The sequence below is a fragment of the Balaenoptera acutorostrata genome, chromosome 19, assembly GCF_949987535.1.
Source record: "Balaenoptera acutorostrata chromosome 19, mBalAcu1.1, whole genome shotgun sequence".
Taxonomy (NCBI): Eukaryota; Metazoa; Chordata; class Mammalia; order Artiodactyla; family Balaenopteridae; genus Balaenoptera; species Balaenoptera acutorostrata.
This window is the reverse complement of record NC_080082.1, coordinates 37,582,243-37,598,996: the sequence shown is the minus strand read 5'-3', so window position 1 is coordinate 37,598,996 and position 16,754 is coordinate 37,582,243.

The following is a 16,754-nucleotide window of genomic DNA, read 5'->3' as shown; positions in this document are numbered from 1 at the left end:
TCAGAGGTGAGACCAAAATGACAGAGTAGGATGACCCCAAGCTCATCTCCTCCCATGGACACACCTAAATGACAACAATTGATGAGAATGACCTGAAGACGAGCAAAAAAGATTTTTCCACAACTAAAAATATAAAGAAGAAACCACAACAAGATGTGTAGGAGGGGTGGAGATGCAGTACAATCAAGACCCACACCTCAAAGTTGGCAACCCACAACTGGAGCATATCATAATTGCAGAGGTTGCCCCCAAGGAACAAAGGGTCTGAGCCCCACATTGGACCCCCTAGTCCAGGGATCTTGCACCAGGAAGACAAACCCCTAGAATGGATGGCTTTGAAGGCCAGCAGGGCTTGAGTACATGAGAGCCAGAGGGTTGTAGGAAACAGAGACTCCACTCTTAAAGGTCACCTAAAAAATCTCACAGGCTCTGAGTTCCAGCACAGAGGTAGTAATTTGAAAGAAGCCTGGGTCAGACCCACTTGTTGATCTTCAAGGGCCTCCAGGAGAGGCAGGAGACAACTGAGACTTCCCCTGGGGACATAAATGCTGCTGGCAACCATTTTGGGGAGCTCGTTCTACCATGAGGACACTGGTGCTGGAAAGTGCCATTTTGGAGTCTTTCCTCTAGATTATTAGCACCAGGGGCTTACCCGCTCACCAGTGGGATGGGACCAGTTCTGGGACCCCCATGCTACACAGCCAGCCACATGGGAATCTGGCCCACCCACCAGTGAGCCAGTAGCCACTGCATGAGGCCTGCCTGGCAGCCAACCAGGCCGGGGTCCAGCCCCACTCACCAGCACAGCCACAGTACTCAGCCCCACCACAACAGAAGGGTCCATGCAGCCCACATAGGGTCAATTCTAGAGCATATAGCTCTGGTGACCAGAGTGGAGCACGCTGCTGGGCCCCATAGAATGTCTCCTACAGAAGGCCACTTTTCCAAGAACGGGAAACACAAATGACCTACTTAACACAAAAAAATAAACCTTCCAAACTCTGTACTATGGAATAGAAAGAGTACGGAGGCAGGGTGGTGGTAGAGGGAGCTTTCCCTTTTTACTTTATATAACTTCTGTATTTTTTCAATTTTTATAAAATTTTGTGTAATAAAAACATTTTAGTTGAAATATTTTTTTGAAAACAAGAAATGAAAAAGAATAAAGCCACCTAGTCTTCCCTTCTGTGTGTCTCCTTTACTATTCACACAAAATACTTCACTTCTGACACTGCTGTTCAACAAATGTGTAGGGAGTCTTCCCCACAACTGGCACTCCTCTGTGACACCAGTTGGGTGTCCTACAATTTAATTAAATTCCGACACTGTATACCCAGAGATAGCATCAGATCCCACATGTTTAGGGCTCAGTCTCACAGGACTTGCCCCATCCCAACTTCAGACACCGATCTCAAGTCCAGGTTGCCACCTGTGCTTTTGACTAACCCACTATAAACCAGAGGTTCCCATGACTCCCTCCTCAGGCTCAATTAATTTGCTAGAGCCACTCACAGAACTCAGGAAAATAGTTTACTTATGTTTATAGTTTTATTATTAAAAGGGTATGATAAAAGATATAGATGAACATCAGATGGAAGAGATGTGTAGGACAAGATATGGGGAAAGGATATGAGGCTTCCGTGCCCCATCTAGACGTGCCATCATCCCAGTACCTCTACATGCGCACCACCTGGATCATCTCCAAACCCCTACTCTTGAGATTTTTATGGAGGATTTGTCAGGGAGGCATGATTGATCATTAACTCCATTTGCAGCCCTTCTTCCTTCTCAAGAGAGTCGGGGGTGGAGCTGAAAGTTCCAAGCTTCTAATCGTGGCTTGTTTTTTCTGGTGACCAGCCCTCATTCAGGAGCCATCCAGGAACCCACCCAGAGTCACCTCATTGCAACAAAAGACATTCCTATCACCCAGGAAATTACAAGGGTTTCAGGAGCTCTGTATCAGGAACCAGGGTTAAAGACCGAATATTAGAACAAAAGATGCTCCTGGTTCTCTTATCACTTGGGAAGTCACAAGAGTTTCAGGAGCTCTGTGCCAGGAACCAGGGGCAGAGACCAATACATATGTTATATTACCTCACTGTTGGCCACTTCTTTGGGGAGGCTTTGTGTGGAACACGATGTCATCTCTTTGCTCCTACAGCTGCCTTTGCTGGAGCTGCTGTGCCATGCTCACTGCTTTGCACGGGTTCTCACATACGATCCCCGTAACCAACCACTATTACAGTGGTTCCCAAATTTTGCAGCATGCTAGAATCACCTGGGGAGCTTTAAAAACTCCCAATGTCCAGCCACACCTCATACCAATTAAACCAATTAAACTCTGGGGATGAGAATCAGGCCTCAGTATTTTTTAAGAACCCCAAGTGAGCAGCCACGTTTGGGAACCATTCCTCTATTATCATCCCCTTTACAGATGAAAAAACTAAGACTCAGTGTGACTAAGGTTCCACAGCTGGTGGGAATCTCAGAGCTAAGACTGAAATCCTCTTCTGGAGGACTTCAAAACCCACATAATTAGCCACCAGGTGGAACTGCCTCAAAGCCACTCAAAACTCTCCAGGTACATATCAGACATCAGCATTCAAAGAATGGAAGGGACTTGTCTGAGGCTACATTGCTCACTGGCGGCAGAGCTGGGACTGGAGCCCAGTGAGAAGGTCACCAATAGGCTAAAGTGGCATCAACTGGTATCATGAGAGGGACAGGGCCCACGGATGAATGCAGTCCAAACCCAAACCACTCACATCCCCCCTCCTTCCTCCTCTAATAGAAATGGTATATGCCTCCTACCTCACCTCTGTCCTCTCAAGTTGGGGACAAGGCAACCAGTGTGTGTGTGTTGGGGGAAGGGGAGGTGGTCACTTAAGGCTGAAATGGGTCGGAGAAGAAAGAGAAGACTGAAGAAAAGCTAACAGAGCCAGGGACATGTGGGAGGACTGAGCCTGTGCTCCAGCCCCAGCGGATCCCACAGCTGCTTCTTCACCCAAGTTCATTTTCATGCCCCCTAAATAACAGAATACAAAAGGCTTTTGTCTCCACCTGTTTGCCTGACTCAGAGCCAAGCAGCTTCTCTCCGTATTCCTAAACAGGCTTCCCTGTGATTTCAAGCACAGATCTTGAAATAATACACTCAGAAATACATAACAAAGGAAGGAAAACAGAAACAGATCTCTGATTATGCTCTAGGACTGAGAGAACACGTCAGAAGCAACACACTTGTCAAAGCCAAATCAGCTCCAGAAGCTAAACTGTAGAATCAGAGATTCTTGGGACACAGGAGACCTCTGAGATCATCTTGCCATTTTGCCTGTGACATTATATTAGAATTCTCCAGAAAGACAGAACCAGATATATCTATATATCTCCTATTATAAAAGAAGGAATTGGCTCGTGCAATTGTGGAATTATGGAGGCTGAGAAGTCCCCAAATCTGCAGTCAGCAAGCAAGAATATCTGAAAACCAGAAGGGCAGGAGGTATAAGATCCAGTCTGAGTTCAAGCCCAAAGTAAGGAGAAGACCAATGTCCCAGCTCAAAGACAGTCAGGCAGAGAGTGAATTCTCCCTTCCTCTTCCTTTTCTTCTATTCAGGCCTCCAATGGATTGGGTGAGGCCTACGCATATTGGGGAGAGTAATCTACTTTACTCAGTCTACTAAACCCAATGTTAATCTCATCCAGAAACACCCTCACAGATATACCCAGGATAATAATTTAATCAAATATCTGGACCAGTCAAGTTGAAAGATAAAATTAACCATAAGAAGACATATTCCTGGGCTTCCCTGGTGGCGCAGTGGTTGAGAATCTGCCTGCCAATGCAGGGGACACGGGTTCGAGCCCTGGCCTGGGAAGATCCCACATGCCGCAGAGCGGCTAGGCCCGTGAGCCACAATTGCTGAGCCTGCGCATCTGGAGCCTGTGCTCCGCAACGGGAGAGGCCACGATAGTGAGAGGCCCGCGCACCGCGATGAGGAGTGGCCCCCACTTGCCGCAACCAGAGAAAGCCCTCAAACAGAAACTAAGACCCAACACAGCCATAAATAAATAAATAAATAAAAGTCTTTAAAAAAAAAAAAAAAAAAAAAAAAAGAAGACATATTCCTCTCCTCACTGCAATACCCCATCCAGACTTGGCTTACACACACCTCCAGTGTTGGGAAGTTCACTGCCTCCAGGGAAGCTCATTCCATCATTGGAAAACTCTATCAGAAATCCCATCCTTACATTGAGTGGAAATTTTCTCCCCCTGATCTCTGCTCATTGGTTCTGTTTATTGAATTTTCTTCAAGTTCCACAAATATTTACTATTTTCAGAATCTCCAGTGCCAGAGAAATAGGTTCCAGAGAATGGTGCCTCCTCTTAACTCTGCAGAGAGCCAGCCTCTTTACAAGACGTGGCCCAGTTATTGCTAGGAAATCTCAGCCATTCCCTGATGAGGATCCTGTAAAGTAGACACTTACTTACATTTTTGCTGCCCAGCATCTACTTGCCCCATTTTAACAATGTCCTGATTTCCTTTTGGGGAATGAGCTCTCCTCCACTGTGTGGAGTCTTGGTAGGAGCGTAAATCAAGGATCCTACCACCCACTGAAGAAGGCAAAGCGACCAAGCCTTTCCCCTTACCACCTGGCACAGCCAGGAGAAGGCATGTGGCCTAAGTGTGGCTTGGTCAACAGCCCCAGAAGTCCCTCCAACAAATGTCCTTTTGCTTAATTTAGACAGAGTTGGTTTTTGTTGTTTGCAGCCAGGGAAACTAAGGCAAGGACCTGGTTCTGGGGAAGAGGGAAACACAACTTGCTAGGATATAAGCCCAGGAGGTAAGAGGGTTCAAAAGCAGATTTTAACCATTTCCAGGTTATGCCAAGGCCCACACTGGGCATGAAGAAATAGGTAGGAACCATTAGCTTCTCGATTTAAACTTCCATCTCCCAAATATTTATAAATCATACCTCTGACAAAAGACTTAAATCTGGAATATACAAAGAACATGGGCAACTCAATAAAAAGATACAAACAATCCAATTTTTTAAATGGGCAAAAGATTTGAATATATATTTCACAAAAGAAACTATATGATGGCTATTAAGCACATGACAAAATGCTCAATATCATTAGTCCTTAGAGACATGCAAATAAAAACCACAATGATATACTAATTCATACTCACTAGGATGTCTACAATAAAAAAGACAGAGATAGTAAATGTTGGTGAGGATATGGAGAAAACAGAATACTCAAGTACTTCTGGTGCAGTCACTTTGGAAAATAGTTTGACCTTTTCTTAAAAAGCTAAACCTAAAACTTCCATACAACCCAGCAATTCTACTTCTAGGTATCTACCCAAGAGAAATGAAAACATAAGATCACACAAAGATCTGTATACAAATGGTCATAGAAACTTTATTCGTAATAGCCAAAAAAAATGAAAACAATCCACACGTCCATTCTGGTGAGTGGATAAATAAAATGTGGTATACCCGTGCAACGGAATGCTCAGTGATAAAAAGGAAGGAAGTTATGATACATACTACAAATCAATGAACCTCAAAAACATTACATTAAAAAGAAGACAGACACAAAAGGCCACATGTTGTATGATTCCATTTACATGAAATACTCAGAAAAAACAAATCTATAGACAAGTAGAAGATTAATGACCACTTCTGGCTGAGGATAGGAACAGGGATTGATTGCAAATGAACATGAAAAATCTTTTTGGGGTGATGGAAATATGTTCTAAAAGTGGATTTTAGGGAGACCTTCAAGATGGTGGAAGAGTAAGACGTGGAGATCACCTTCCTCCCCACAAATGCATCAGAAATACATCTACATGCGGAACAACATCTACAGAACACCTACTGAACACTGGCAGAAGACCTCAGACCTCCCAAAAGGCAAGAAACTCCCCATGTACCTGGGTAGGGCAAAAGAAAAAAGAAAAAACAGAGACAAAAGAATAGGGATGGGACCTGCACCAGTGGGAGGGAGCTGTGAAGGAGGAAAGGTTTCCACACACTAGGAAACCCCTTCATGGGCAGAGACTGAGGGTGGCGGAGGGGGGAAGCTTCAGAGCCACGGAGGAGAGCGCAGCAACAGGGGTGCGGAGGGCAAAGCGGAGAGGTTCCCACACAGAGGATCGCTGCCGACCAGCACTCACCAGCCCGAGAGGCTTGTCTGCTCACCCGCTGGGACGGGCGGGGCTGGGAGCCGAGGCTCGGGCTTCGGAGGTCAGATCCCAGGGAGAGGACTGGGGTTGGCTGCGTGAACACAGCCTGAATGGGGCTAGTGGGCCACAGCTAGCGGGGAGGGAGTCCGGGAAAAAATCTGGACCTGCCTAGGAGGCAAGAGACCATTGTTTTGGGGTGCTCGAGGAGAGGGGATTCAGAGCACCACCTAACGAGCTCCAGAGACGGGCACGAGCTGCGGCTATCAACGCGGACCCCAGAGACGGGCATAAAATGATAAGGATGCTGCTGGAGCTACCAAGAAGCCTGTGTGCGAGCACAGATCACTCTCCACACCTCCCCTCCCGGGAGCCTGTGCAACCCGCCACTGACAGGGTCCTGGGATCCAGGGACAACTTCCCCTGGAGAACACATGGCGCACCTCAGGCTGGTGCAACGTCACAGTGGCCTCTGCCGCCGCAGGCTCGCCCCGCATTCCGTACCCCTCCCTCCCACTGGCCTGAGTGAGCCAGAGCCCCCTAATCAGCTGCTACTTTAACCCCGTCCTGTCTGAGCGAAGAACAGATGCCCTCAGGCGACCTACACGCAGAGGTGGGGTCAAATCCAAAGCTGAAGCCCAGGAGCTGAGCAAACAAAGAAGAGAAAGGAAAATCTCTCCAGCAGCCTCAGGAGCAGCGGATTAAACCTCCACAATTAACTTGATTTACCTGCATCTGTGGAATACCTGAATAGACAACAAATTATCCCAAAATTGAGGCAGTGGACTTTGGGAGCAATGATATATATATATTTTTCCTTTTTCTCTTTTTTTTTTTTTTAAATGGGAATTATTTATTTATTTTTTATTTTTGGCTGTGTTGGGTCTTAGTTTCTGTGCAAGGACTTTCTCTAGTTGTGGCAAGTGGGAGCCACTCTTCATCGTGGTGCACGGGCCTCTCACTATCGCGGCCTCTCTTGTTGCGGAGCACAGGCTCCAGACGTGCAGGCTCAGCAGTTGTGGCTCACGGGCCTAGTTGCTCCACGGCACGTGGATCTTCCCAGACCAGGGCTCGAACCCGCGTCCCCTGCACTGGCAGACAGATTCTCAACCACTGCGCCACCAGGGAAGCCCCCTTTTTCTCTTTTTGTGAGTGTATATGTGTATGTTTCTTTGTGTGATTCTTTCTCTATAGCTTTGCTTTTACCATTTGTCCTAGGGTTCTGCCTGTCCTTTTTTTTTTTCAATAATTATTTTTTCTTTTCTTTTCTTTCTTTCTTTGTTTCCTGTTTTCTCCCTTTTCTTCGAAACCGTGTGGCTGACAGGGTCTTGGTGCTCTGGCCGGGTGTCAGGCCTGTGCCTCTGAGGTGGGAGAGCCGTGTTCAGGACATTGGTCTACCAGAGACATCCCGGCTCCACATAATATCAAATGGCAAAATCTCTCCCAGAGACCTCCATCTCAATGCTAAGACCCAGCTCCACTCAATGACCAGCAAGCTACAGTGTTGGACACCCTATGCCAAACAACTAACAAGACAGGAACACAACCCCACCCATTAGCACAGAGGCTGCCTAAAATCATAATAAGGTCACAGACACCACAAAACGCACCACAGGACGTGGTCCTGCCCACCAGAAAGACAAGATCCAGCTTCATCAACCAGAACACAGGCACTAGTCCCCTCCACCAGGAAGCCTACACAACCCACTGAACCAACCTTACCCACTGAGGGCAGACACCAACGGGATCTACGAACCTGCGGCCTGCAAAAAGAAGACCTCAAACACAGTAAGTTAGGCAAAATGAGAAGACAGAGAAACACACAGCAGATGAAGGAGCAAGATAAAAACCCACCAGACCAAACAAATGAAGAGGAAATAGGCAGTCTACCTGAAAAAGATTTCAGAGTAATGATAGTAAAGATGATCCAAAATCTTGGAAATAGAAGGGAGAAAATATAAGAAACATTTAACAAGGACCTAGAAGAAGTAAATAGCAAACAAACAATGATGAACAACACAATAAATGAAGTAAAAATTCTCCGGAAGGAATCAATAGCAGAATAACTGAGGCAGAAGAATGGATAAGTGACCTGGAAGATAAAATAGTGGAAATAACTACTGCAGAGCAGAATAAAGAAAAAAGAATGAAAAGAATTGAGGACGGTCTCAGAGACCTCTGGGACAACATTAAACGCACCAACATTCAAATTATAGGGTTCCCAGAAGAAGAAGAGAAAAAGAAGGGGACTGAGAAAATATTTGAAGAATTTATAGTTCAAAACTTCCCTAATATGGGAAAGGAGATAGTTAATCAAGTCCAGGAAGTGCAGAGAGTTCCATACAGGATAAACCCTAGGAGAAACATGCCAAGACACCTATTAATCAAACTATTAAAAATTAAATACAAAGAAAAAATATTAAAAGTAGCAAGGGAAAAACAACAAATAACAAAAAGGGAATCCCCATAAGGTTAAGAGCTGACCTTTCAGCAGAAACTCTGCAAGCCAGAAGGGACTGGCAGGGCATATTTAAAGTGATGAAAGGGAAAAACCTACAACCAAGATTACTCTACCCAGCAAAGATCTCATTCAGCTTCAACGGAGAAATTCAAAACTTTACAGACAAGCAAAAGCTAAGAGAATTCAGCACCACCAAACCAGTTTTACAACAAATGCTAAAGGAACTTCTCTAGGCAAGAAACACAAATGAAGGAAAAGACCTACAATAACAAACACAAAACAATTACAAAACTGGTAATAGAAACATACATATTGATAATTACCTTAAATATAAATGAATTAAATGCTTCAACCAAAAGACATACACTGGCTAAATGGATACAAAAACAAGACCCATATATATGCTGTCTACAAGAGACCCACTTCAGACCTAGGGACACATACAAACTGAAAGTGAGGGGATAGAAAAAGATATTCCATGCAAATGGAAATCAAAAGAAAGCTGGAGTAGCAATTCTCATATCAGGTAAAATAGACTTTAAAATAAAGACTATTACAAGAGACAAAGAAGGACACTACATAATGATCAAGGGATCAATCCAAGAAGAAGATATAACAATTGTAAATATTTATGCACCCAACATAGGAGCACCTCAATACATAAGGAAAATGCTAACAGCCATAAAAGCGGAAATCAACAGTAACACAATAATAGTAGATTTTAACACCCCACTTACACCAAGGCAGAGATCATCCAAAATGAAAATAAATAAGGAAACACAAGCTTTAAATGATACATTAAGCTAGATGGACTTAATTGATATTATAGGACATTCCATTCAAAAACAACAGAATACATTTTCTTCTCAAGTGCTCATGGAACATTCTCCAGGATAGATCATATCTTGGGTCACAAATCAAACCTTGGTAAATTTAAGAAAATTGAAGTTGTATCAAGTATCTTTTCCGACCACAAAGCTATGAGACTAGATATCAATTACAGGAAAAAATCTGTAAAAAATACAAACACATGGAGGCTAAACAGCACACTACTTAATAACCAAGAGATCACTGAAGAAATCAAAGAGGAAATCAAAAAATACCTAGAAACAAATGACAATGAAAACACGATGACCCAAAACCTATGGGATGCAGCAAAAGCAGTTCTAAGAGGGACATTTATAGCTATACAATCCTACCTTAAGAAACAAGAAACATCTCGAATAAACAACCTAACCTTACACCTAAAGCAATTAGAGAAAGAAGAACAATAAAACCCCAAAGTTAGCAGAAGGAAAGAAATCATAAAGATCAGATCAGAAATAAATGAAAAATAAATGAGGGAAACAATAACAAAGTTCAATAAAACTAAAAGCTGGTTCTTTGAGAAGATTAAAAAAATTGATAAACCATTAGGCAGACTCATCAAGAAAAAAAGGGAGAAGACTCAAATCAATAGCATTAGAAATGAAAAAGGAGAAGTAACAACTGACACTGCAGAAATACAAAGGGTCACGAGCAATTACGACAAGCAACTATATGCCAATAAAATGGACAACCTGGAAGAAATGGACATATTCTTAGAAAAGCACAACCTTCCAAGACTGAACCAGGAAGAATTAGAAAATATAAACAAACCAATCACAAGCACTGAAATTGAAAATGTGATTAAAAACCTTCCAACAAACAAAAGCCCAAGACCAGATGGCTACACAGGCAAATTCTATCAAACATTTACAGAAGAGCTAACACCTATCCATCTCAAATTCTTCCAAAATATAGCAGAGGCAAGAACACTCATAAACTCATTCTACGAAGCCACCATCACCCTGATACCAAAACCAGACAAAGATGTCACAAAGAAAGAAAACAACAAGCCAATATCACTGATGAACATAGATGTAAATACCCTCAACAAAATACTAGCAAAGAGAATCCAACAGCACCTTAAAAGGATCATACACCATGATCAAGTGGGGTTTACCCCAGGAATGCAAGGATTCTTCAATATACGCAAATCAGTCAACGTGATACACCATATTGACAAACTGAAGGATAAAAACCATATGATCATCTCAATAGATGCAGAAAAAGCTTTCAACAAAATTCAACACTCATTTATGATAAAAACCCTCCAGAAAGTAGGCACTGAGGGAACTTTCCTCAACGTAATAAAGGCCACATATGAGAAACCCACAGCCAACATTGTTCTCAATGATGAAAAAATGAAACCATTTCCACTAAAACCAGGAAAAAGAAAAGGTTGCCCACTCTCACCACTATTATTCAACATAGTTTTAGAAGGTTTAGCCACAGCAGTCAGAGAAGAAAAAGGAATCCAAATCAGAAAAGAAGTAAAGCTGTCACTGTTTGCAGATGACATGATACTATACATAGAGAATCCTAAAGACTCTACCAGAAAACTACTAGAGCTAATCAATGAATTCGGTAAGGTAGCAGGATACAAAATTAATGCACAGAAATCTCTTGCATTCCTATACACTACTGATGAAAAATCTGAAAGAGAAATTAAGGAAACACTCCCATTTACCATTGCAACCAAAAGAATAAAATACCTAGGAATAAACCTACCTAAGGAAACAAAAGACCTGTATGCAGAAAACTATAAGGCACTGATGAAAGATTAAAGATGATACAAACAGATGGAGAGATATACCATGTTCTTGGATTGGAAGAATCAACATGGTGGAAATGACTCTACTACCCAAAGCAATCTACAGATTCAATGCAATCTCTGTCAAACCACCAGTGGCATTTTTCACAGAACAAGAACAAAAACTTTCACAATTTGTGTGGAAAAAAAAAGACCCCAAATAGCCAAAGCAATCTTGAGAAAGAAAAACGGAGCTGGAGGAATCAGACTCCCAGATTTCAGACTATACTACAAAGCTACATTAAGACAGTATAGTACTGGCACAGAAACAGAAATATAGATCAATGGAACAGGATAGAAAGCCCAGAGATAAACCCACGCACATATGGTCACCTTATCTTTAATAAAGGGACAAGAATATACAATGGAGAAGAGATAGCCTCTTCAATAAGTGGTGCTGGGAAAACTGGACAACTACATGTAAAAGAATGAAATTAGAACACTTCTGAACACCACACACAAAAATAAACTCAAAATAGATTAAAGGCCTAAATGTAAGGCCAGACACCATAAAATTCTAAGAGGAAAACATAGGCAGAACACTCTATGAGATAAATCACAGCAAGATCCTTTTTGACCCACCTCTTAGAGAAATGGAAATAAAAACAAAAATAAACAAATGGGACCTAATGAAACTTAAAATCTTTTGCACAGCAAAGGAAACCATAAACAAGACGAAAAGACAACCCTCAGAATGGGAGGAAATATTTGCAAATGAAGCAACTGACAAAGGATTAATCTCCAATACTTACAAGCAGCTCATGCATCTCAATATCAAAAGACAAACAACCCAACCCAAAACTTGGTAGAAGACCTAAACAGACATTACTCCAAAGAAGATATACAGATTGCCAGCAAACACATGAAAGAATGCTCAACATCACTAATCATTAGAGAAATGCAAATCAAAACTACAATGAGGTATCATCTCACACCAGTCAGACTGGCCATTATCAAAATATCTACAAACATTAAATGCTGGAGAGGGTGTGGAGAAAAGGGAACCCTCTTGCACTGTTGGTGGGAATGTAAATTGATACAGCCACTATGGAGAACACTATAGACGTTCCTTTAAAAACTAAAAATAGACCTACCATACGAACCAGCAATCCCACTACTGGGCATATATCCTGAGATAACAATAATTCAAAAAGAGTCATGTACCACAGTGTTCATTGCAGCTCTATTTACAATAGCCAGGACATGGAAGCAACCTAAGTGTCCATTGACAGATGAATAGATAAAGAAGATGTGGAAAATACACACAATGGAATATTACTCAGCCATACAAAGGAATGAAATTGAGTTACTTGTAATGAGGTGGATGGACATAGAGTCTGTCATACAGAGTGAAGTAAGTTAGAGAGAGAAAGACAAATACTGCATGCTAACACATATATATGGAATTTTTTAAAAAATGGTAGCCTCATCTACCAGAGGGCAGACAGCAGAAGCAAGAAGAACTACAATCCTGCAGCCGCTGGAACAAAAACCCCATTCACAGAAAGAGTGACAAGATCAAAGGCAGAGGGGTATATACCAGATGAACGAACAAGATAAAACCCCAGAAAAACAACTAAATGAAGTGGAGATAGGCAACCTTTCAGAAAAAGAATTCAGAATAATGATACTGAAGATGATCCAGGACCTCGGAAAAAGAATGGAGGCAAAGATTGAGAAGATTGAGATTCAGCAAAAGCATTTCTGAGATGGAAGTTTATAGCTATACAAGCCTACCTCAAGAAACAAGAAAAATCTCAAATAAACAATTGAACCTTACACCTAAAGGAACTAGAGAAAGAAGAACAAACAAAACTCAAAGTTAGCAGAAGGAAAGAAATCATAAGGATCAGAGCAGAAACAAATGAAATAGAAACAAAGAAAACAATAACAAAGATCAATAAAACTAAAAGCTGGTTCTTTGAGAAGATACACAAAATGGTTAAACCATTAGCCAGATTCATCAAGAAAAAGAGGGAGAGGACTCAAATGAATAAAATTACAAATGAAAAAGGAGAAGTTATAACAGACACCGCAGAAATACAAAGCATCCTAAGAGACTACTACAAGCAACTCTATGCCAATAAAATGGACAACCTGGAAGAAATGGACAAATTCTTAGGGAGGTATAACCTTCCAAGACTGAACCAGGAAGAAATAGAAAATATGAACAGACCAATCACAAGTAATGAAACTGTGATTAAAAATCTTCCAACAAACAAAAGTCCAGGACCAGATGGCTTCACAGGTGAATTCTATCAAACATTTACAGAAGAGCTAACACCCAACCTTCTCAAAGTCTTCCCAAAAATTGCAGAGGAAGGAACACTCCCAAACTCATTCTATGAGGCCACCATCACCCTGATACCAAAACCACACAAAGATACTACAAAAAAAGAAAATTACAGACCAACATCAGTGATGAATATAGATGCAAAAATCCTCAACAAAATACTAGCAAACAGAATCCAAAAACACATTAAAAGGATCATACACCATGATCAACTGGGATTTATCCCAGGGATGCAAGGATTCTTCAATATATGCAAATCAATCAATGTGATACACCATATTAACAAAGTGAAGAATAAAAACCATATGATCATCTCAATAGATGTAGAAATAGCTTTTGACAAAATTGAACACCCATTTATGATAAAAACTCTCCAGAAAGTGGGCACAGAGGGAACATACCTCAACATAATAAAGGCCATATATGACAAACCCACAGCAAACATCATTTTCAATGGTGAAAAACTGAAAGCACTTCCTCTAAGATCAGGAACAAGACAAGGATGTCCATTCTCGACACTATTATTCAACATAGTTTTGGAAGTCCTAGCCACAGCAATCAGAGAAGAAAAAGAAATAAAAGGAATACAAATTGGAAAAGAAGAAGTAAAACTGTCACTGTTTGCAGATGACATGATACTATACATAGAGAATCCTAAAGACGCCACCAGAAAACTACTAGAGCTAATCAATGAATTTGGTAAAGTTGCAGGATACAAAATTAATGCACAGAAATCTCTTGCATTCCTATACACTAATGATGAAAACTCTGAAAGAGAAATTATGGAAACACTCCCATTTACCATTGCAACCAAAAGAATAAAATACCTAGGAATAAACCTACCTAGGGAGACAAAAGACCTGTATGCAGAAAACTATAAGACACTGATGAAAGAAATTAAAGATGATACCAACAGGTGGAGAGATATACCATGTTCCTGGATTGGAAGAATCAATATTGTGAAAATGACTATACTACCCAAAGCAATCTACAGATTCAATGCAATCCCTATCAAATTCCAAAGGCATTTTTTACAGAACTAGAACAAAAAATTTTTAAATTTATATGGAGACACAAAAGACCCCGAATAGGCAAAGCAGTCTTGAGGGAAAGAAACAGAGCTGGAGGAATCAGACTCCCTGACTTCAGACTATACTCTAAAGCTACAGTAATCAAGACAATATGGTACTGGCACAAAAACAGAAACATAGATCAATGGAACAAGATAGAAAGCCCAGAGATAAACCCACACACCTGTGGTCAACTAATCTATGACAAAGGAGGCAAGGATTTACAATGGAGAAAAGACAGTCTCTTCAATAAGTGGTGCTGGGAAAACTGGACAGCTAAATGTAAAAGAATGAAATTAGAACACTCCTTAACACCATACACAAAAATAAACTCAAAATGGATTAGAGACCTAAATGTAAGACCGGACACTATAAAACTCTTAGAGGAAAACATTGGAAGAACACTCTTTGACATAAATCACAGCAGATCTTTTTTGATCCACCTCATAGAGTAATGGAAATAAAACCAAAAGTAAACAAATGGAACCTAATGAAACTTAAAAGCTTTTGCACAGCAAAGAATACCATAAACAAGACGAAAAGATAACCCTCAGAACAGGAGAAAATATTTGCAAACAGATCAACGGACAAAGGATTAATCTCCAAAATATATAAACAGCTCATGCAGCTCAATATTAAAAAAACAAAAAACCCAATCCAAAAATGGGCAGAAGACCTAAATAGACATGTCTCTAAAGAAGACATACAGATGGCCAAGAAGCACATGAAAAGCTGCTCAACATCACTAATTATTAGAGAAATGCAAATCAAAACTACAATGAGGTATCACCTCACATCAGTTAGAATGGGCATCATCAGAAAATCTACAAACAACAAATGCTGGAGAGGGTGTGGAGAAAAGGGAACACTCTTGCACTGTTGGTGGGAATATAAATTGATACAGCCACTATGGAGAACAGTATGGAGGTTCCTTAAAAAACTAAAAATAGAATTACCTTATGATCCAGCAATCCCACTACTGGGCATATACCCAGAGAAAACCATAATTCAAAAAGACACATGCACCCCAATATTCATTGCAGAGCTATTTACAATAGCCACGTCATGGAAGCAACCTAAATGTCCATCAACAGACGAATGGATAAAGAAGTTGTGGTACAGATATACAATGGAATATTACTCAGCTATAAAAAGGAACGAAATTGGGTCATTTTTTGAGACATGGATGGATCTAGAGACTGTCATACGGAGTGAAGTAAGTCAGAAAGAGAAAAACAAATATCGTATATTAACGCTTATATATGGAACCTAGAAAATTGGTACAGATGAACCAGTTTTCAGGGCAGAAATAGAGACACAGATGTAGAGAACAAACGTATGGATGCCAAGCGGGGAAAGCAGCGGGGTGGTGGGGTGGTGGTGTGATGCATTGGGTGATTGGGATTGACATGTATACACTGATGTGTATAAAATTGATGAGTAATAAGAACCTGCTGTATAAAAAAATAAAATTTAATTTTAAAAAATTATTTAAAATTGTTATAAAGAACCTAGGGGCAGGACAGGAATAAAGACGCAGATGTAGAGAATGGACTTGAGGACATGGAAAGGGAGAAGGGTAAGCTGAGACGAAGTGAGAGAGTGGCATGGACTTATATATATTACCAAATGTAAAATAGATAGCTAGTGGGAAGCAGCTGCATAGCACAGGGAGATCAGCTCTGTGCTTTGTGACCACCTGGAGGGGTGGGTTAGGGACGGTGCGAGGGAGATGCAAGAGGGAGGAGATATGGGGATATATGTATATGTATAGCTGATTCACTTTGTTATAAAGCAGAAACTAACACACCATTGTAAAGCAATTATACTCCGATAAAGATGTTAAAAACTAAAAATAAAAATAAAATAAGAGGGGCTTCCCTGGTGGCGCAGTGGTTGAGAATCTGCCTGCTAATGCAGGGGACACGGGTTCGAGCCCTGGTCTGGGAAGATCCCACATGCCATGGAGCAACTGGGCCCGTGAGCCACAATTGCTGAGCCTGCGCGTCTGGAGCCTGTGCCCCGCAACGGGAGGGGCCGCGATAGAGAAAGGCCCGCGCACCGCGATGAA